The sequence below is a fragment of the Bison bison genome, unplaced genomic scaffold (assembly GCF_000754665.1).
Source record: "Bison bison bison isolate TAMUID 2011002044 unplaced genomic scaffold, Bison_UMD1.0 scf7180017864508, whole genome shotgun sequence".
In the NCBI taxonomy this organism is placed as follows: domain Eukaryota; kingdom Metazoa; phylum Chordata; class Mammalia; order Artiodactyla; family Bovidae; genus Bison; species Bison bison.
In genome coordinates this window covers 15692098-15698189 of record NW_011495064.1, presented here as the reverse complement: position 1 = coordinate 15698189, position 6092 = coordinate 15692098, and the positions used below count along the sequence as shown (strand labels likewise).

At 39.7% G+C, this 6092-nt stretch overlaps 1 long non-coding RNA gene across 1 annotated transcript in view; it reads left to right on the top strand.

Moving 5' to 3' along the window:
• LOC104980944 overlaps positions 1–6092 on the top strand; it is a 38814-nt gene that overhangs the window by 6341 nt on the left and 26381 nt on the right. Inside the window, exon 2 of the long non-coding RNA XR_824318.1 lies at positions 5525–5620. This is a non-coding gene — a long non-coding RNA (uncharacterized LOC104980944). The remainder of the gene's footprint in view (positions 1–5524; positions 5621–6092) is intronic.

The following is a 6092-nucleotide window of genomic DNA, read 5'->3' as shown; positions in this document are numbered from 1 at the left end:
GGATGGATGGGTTGGATCTCCTTGCAGTCCAAAGGACTCTCAAGAGTCTTCTCCAACACCACAGTTCAAAAGCATCAATTCTTCAGCACTCAGCTTTCTTTATAGTCCAACTCTCACATCCATACATGACTACTGGAAAAACCACAGGTTTGACTAGATGGACCTTTGTTGGCAAAGTAATGTCTCTGCTTTTTCATATGCTGTCTAGGTTGGTCAGTTTTTCTTCCAAGGAGCAAGCAAGCATTTTTAAATGTTATGGCTGCAGTCACCATCTGTAGGGATCTTGGACCCCTCAAAAATAAAGTCTCTCACTGTTTCCATTCTTTCCCCATCTATTTGCCATGAAGTGATGGGGCCAGATGCCATGATCTTCGTTTTCTGAATGTTGAGTTTTAACCAACTTTTTCACTCTCCTCTTTCACTTTCATCAAGAGGTTCTTTAATTCTTCACTTTCTGCCGTAAGGGTGGTGTCATCTGCATATCTGAAGTTATTGATATTTCTCGTGGCAATCTGGATTCCAGCTTGTGCTTCCTCCAGCCTGGCATTTCGCATGACGTACTCTGCATATAAGTGAAATAAGCAGGGTAACAATACACAGCCTTGATGTACTCCTTTCCTGATTTGGAACCAGTCTCTGTTGTTCCATGTCCAGTTCTGTCACTTCTTGACCTACATACAGATTTCTCAGGAGCCAGGTCAGGTGGTCTGGTATTCCCATCTCTTTAAGAATTTTCCAAAATTTGTTGTGGTCCACACAGTCAAAAGCTTTGGTGTAGTCAATAAAGCAAAAGTAGATATTTTTCTGGAATTCTCTTGCTTTTCCAATGATTCAAGTGATGTTGGCAATTTGATCTCTGGTTCCTCTGCCTTTTCTAAAACCAGCTTGAACATCTGGAAGTTCACAGTTCATGTACTGTTGAAGCCTGGCTTGGAGAATTTTGAGCATTACTTTGCTAGCATGTGAGATGAGTGCAATTGTGCGGTAGTTTGAGCGTTCTTTGGCATTGCCTTTCTTTGGGATTGGAATGAAAACTGACCTTTTCCAGTCCTGTGGCCACTGCTGAGCTTTCCAAATTTGCTGGCATATTGAGTGCAGCATTTTCACAGCATCATCTTTCAGGATTTGAAATAGCTCAACTGGAATTCCATCACCTGCACTAGCTTTGTTCATAATGATGCTTCCTAAGGCCCACTTGACCTCACATTCCAGGATTTCTGGCTCTAGGTGAGTGATCTTACCATCATGGTTATCTGGGTCATGAAGATCTTTTTTGTATAGTTCTTCTGTGTATTCTTGCCACTTCTTAATATCTTCCGCTTCTGTTGGTCCATACCATTTCTGTCCTTTATTGAGCTCGTCTTTGCATGAAATATTCCCTTGGTATCTCTAATTTTCTTGAAGAGATCTCTAGTCTTTCCCACTGTGCCCTGGGACCTCCTAATTCTACTCCTAGTTAAAATTTCCTTTAGAAAAATGTACTAGGAGAAAGAATGTGCATAGCACATCGTATGTAATAGCAAATATTTGGCAACAACCTAAATGCCCCATCCACTGGAGAATGGGAAATAAATACTACATGGTATATTCAGTTTAACAAATTCTCTAAGCTGTGGAAATGAGTAAAATTTACAGCTATCTGCATCTCCACATATGGAGGATGCAAAAGAATATATAAATACTCCATTGACATAAAATTTTTAAACATACAAATAAATCCTACATATACTGCTTAAGAATACACACACACACACACACATAGTTAAATTATAAGAAAAAACACGGAAATGAAAAATCACCAAATTTAGGAGTTGGCATTTTCGTTGGGGGGATGAAATAAATTATTGGTAAATTTTAAGTTCTTTATTTAACACAGGTGCTGATTTTATTAATCTGCATTCTTTTTATGATGTTGAAATGTTCTGTAGTATATTTAAAGATGAATCACTTTGGTCTTATTTTCCTGACTGTAGGCACACCATGATACAAACATAGTTCTTCATCATGATAGAAATGTGTTACCCCTTTTCCAATTAAGCTTTTTTTAAAAGAACTTTTTATTTTAATTGGAGGCTAATTACAACATTGTAGTGGTTTTTGCCATACATTGACATGAATCAGCCATGGGTGTACATGTGTTCCCCATCCTGAACCCCCCTCCCACCGCCCTCCCCATCCTATCCCTCAGGGTCATCCCAGTGCACTGGCCCTGAGTGCCCTGTCTCATGCATCAAACCTGGACTGGTAATCTATTTCATGTATGATAATATACATGTTTCAATGTTATTCTCTCAAATCATTCCACCCTCACCTTCTCCCACAGAGTCCAAAAGTCTGTTCTTTACATCTGTCTCTCTTTTGCTGTCTCGCATCGTTACCATCTTTCTAAATTCCATATATATGCATTAATATACTGTATTGGTGTTTTTCTTTCTGACTTACTTCACTGTGTAATAGGCTCCAGTTTCATCTATCTTATTAGAACTGACTCAGATGCATTCCTTTTTATAGCTGAGTAATTTTCTATTGTGTATATGTACCACAGCTTTCTTATCCATTCATCTGCCGATAGACATTTAGGTTGCTTCCATGTCCTAGCTATTGTAATCAGTGCTACGATGAACACTGGGGTACACGTCTCTATCAATTCTGGTTTCCTCGGTGTGTATGCCCAGCAGTGATTGCTGGGTCATATGGCAATTCTATTTCCAGTTTATTTAAGGAATCTCCACACTGTTCTCCATAGTGGCTGTACTAGTTTGCATCCCCACAACAGTGTAAGAGGGTTCCTTTTTCTCCATACCCTCTCCAGCATTTGTTTGTACTTTTTGATAGTAGCCATTCTGACCAGCATGAGATGGTACCTCACTGTGGTTTTGATTTGCATTTCTCTGATAATGAGTGATGTTGAGCATCTTTTCATGTGTTTGTTAGCCATCTGTACATCTTCTTTGCAGAAATGTCCATTTAGTTCTTTGGCCCATTGTTTGATTGGGTTTATTTTTCTGGTATTGAGCTGCATGAGCTGCTTGTATATTTTTGAGATTAATTATCAGTTGCTTCATATGCTTTTTCTCCTATTCTGAAGGCTGTCTTTTCACCTTGCTTATAGTTTCCTTCATTGTGCCAAAGCTTTTATGTTTAACTAGGTTCCATTTGCTTATTTTTGCTTTTATTTCCATTACTCTAGGAGGTGGGTCATAGAGGATCTTAGCTGTGATTTATGTCAGAGTGTTTTGCTTATGTTTTCCTATAGGAGTTTTCTAGTTTCTGGTCTTAACTTAAGATCTTTAATCCAGTTTGAGTTTATTTTTGTGTATGGTGTTACAAAGTGTTCTGGTTTCATTCTTTTCCAGGTGGTTGACCAGCTTTCCCAGCACCACTTATTAAAGAGATGGTCTTTTCTCCATTGTGTATTTTTGCCTCCTTTGTCAAAAATAAGTTGTCCATAGGTGCATGGATTTATCTCTGGGCTATTTTGTTACATTGATCTATATTTCTGTCTTTGTGCCAGTACTATACTGTCTTGATGACTGTAGCATTGTAGCAGTCTGAAGTCAAGCAGGTTGATTTCTCCAGTTCCAGTCTTCTCAAGATTGCTTTGCCTATTCGAGGTTTTTTGTATTTCTATACAAATTGTGAAATTATTTGTTCTAGGTCTGTGAAAAATACTGTTGGTAGCCTGACAGGGATTGCATTGAATCTAAAGATTGCTTTGGGTAGTACACTCATTTTCACAATATTGATTCTTCCAAGTCTTCCAAACCATGAACATGGTATATTTCTCCATCTATTTGTGTCTTCTTTCATCAGTGTTCTATAATTTTCTATATGTAGTTCTTGTTTCTTTATATAGATTTATTCCTAAGTATTTTATTCTTTTCATCACAATGGTGAATGTGTTTATTTTCTTGTTTTCTCATTGTTAGTGTGTAGGAAAGAACTTCTGTGTATTAACTTTATATCCTGAAACTTTATGATATTCATTGATTAGCTCTAGTAACTTTCTGGTGGTGCCTTTAGGGTTTTCTATGTATAGAATCATGTCATCTGCAAACAGATGATCATGTCATCTACCTCTTCTTTTCCAATCTGATTCCCTTTTTCTTCTCTGATTGCTGTAGCTACAACTTCCAAAACTATGTTGAATAGTAGTGATGAGAGTTGGCACCCTTGACTTGTTCCTGACTTTAGGGGAAATGTTTTCCATTTTTCACCATTGAGGATGTTTGTTTTTATCATATATGGCTTTTATCATGTTGAGGTATTCCAATCAAGCTTTATGTTCTAGAATTTGGACTCTTCTCCACTGGGGTGTGTGCAGGAAGTGGGGAGGGTCTGTTGTGGCTCCTTCAGTGCTTGTCATGGAAAAAAAAAAAAAATTCTTTCAGGGTTTTGTTGCAAAGGAATTAATCTGGGTTGGGAAGATCTCCTGGAGAAGGAAATGGCAACCCACTCCAATATTCTTGCCTGGAAAATCCCATAGATGGAGGAGCCTGGTTGGCTACAGTCCATGGGGTCACAAAGAGTCAGACACGACTGAGCGACTTCACTTTCACTTTCAAGAATGGAAGAAGGATGTGGTACTGGTACTGGGATGGAAAAGCAGCAGTCTGATTAGAGAAAATGGAGGCGTCCTGGGGACTAGGTTTGGGGGATTTTCTTAAGACATTTAGATCAATCTCTCTTGGGTGGTCATACCAGGATGGTCAAGGCTGGTGTAAACTGCAGGGACCTTGAGAGCAAAGCATAAGTCTCTGTGTTGTGTCAGCCTATGATTAGAACAGAAATGGCAGTGAGGGCATCTCAGTGGCCCTCACAGAGCAACAGGGCCTACTAGAGAAAGGTGTGCCATCCCCAGCCAGCAAGAGCATCCTCTAGAAGGTGTGGAAACAATGAAGCACACCCAACCTTGGCATGAGATAAGGCCAAGGGTTCTTTTAGGAGTCAATGAAGGGGTTAGGGAACCCAGTTTCTGACCCACATTAGAAATTCTTTAGCTAGCCCTGAGGAAGCTCAGGTTAGATTTAACTTACTTTAGAAAAACAGGAAAACGTGATGTTTCTTATAACTGAAAGATTACACATTAATGTCAGAAAGCTACCACACAGAATAAGCAAAGGCTAGAGACTATAAGCAACAGGTCCAAATCCAAAGAACAGAGTTCGCTGTCAATAGATAATTGGAAGCAAACAGCTAAGGGTCTCTTTTTCCCTTCTTCTCAAGGGAAAAAAATAACCTTCAAACTAATGGGCCAGAACAATGGTAAAACAAGGAAACTCAGGTTCCCCAATAAGTGAGTAACAGAAGCACTAGATGAACCAAGGAAGCATTAGATGAACCAAAGAAGCAAACTCCACAGCAGACTCCACTGTCAACTTGGAGGGTCAGATCATCAGAGGGAGAAAAATCCCACCGACTGCCAGTTAGACCACAGCCAGATTTGAGGAACAGCGTGAAACTACTCATGAGTGAGAGAAATTAGCTTTCAGGTAACCATACTTTTTTTTTTCTCGCTGTGCAGCACATGGGGTCTCAGTTCCCCAACCAGGGATTGAAACTGCGCCCTCTATATTAGAAGTACGGAGGACTAACCACTGGACTGCAAGGAAAGTCCCAGGTAACCATATTCTGTAACAAGTTGTTTATATATATGACAACTCATCTACAGAAAAACTTTCATTCCTTATGCTTTAAAAGGTAAGTACTACAAAACCATTTTCTTATATAGGTTTCTGAAAATCAATGAGCACTAAAGTATACTTACAATCAGTTCAGTTTAGTTCAGTCACTCAGTCATGTCTGACTCTTTGTGACCCCATGAATTGCAGCATGCCAGGCCTCCCTGTCCATCACCAACTCCAGTTCACTCAGACTCACGTCCATAGAGTCAGTGATGCCATCAAGCCATCTCATCCTCTGTCGTCACCTTCTCCTCTTGCCCCCAATCCCTCCCAGCATCACAGTCTTTTCCAATGAGTCAACTCTTCGCATGAGGTGGCCAAAGTACTGGAGTTTCAGCTTTAGCATCATTCCTTCCAAAGAAATCCCAGGGCTGATCTCCTTCAGAATGGACTGGTTGGATCACCTTG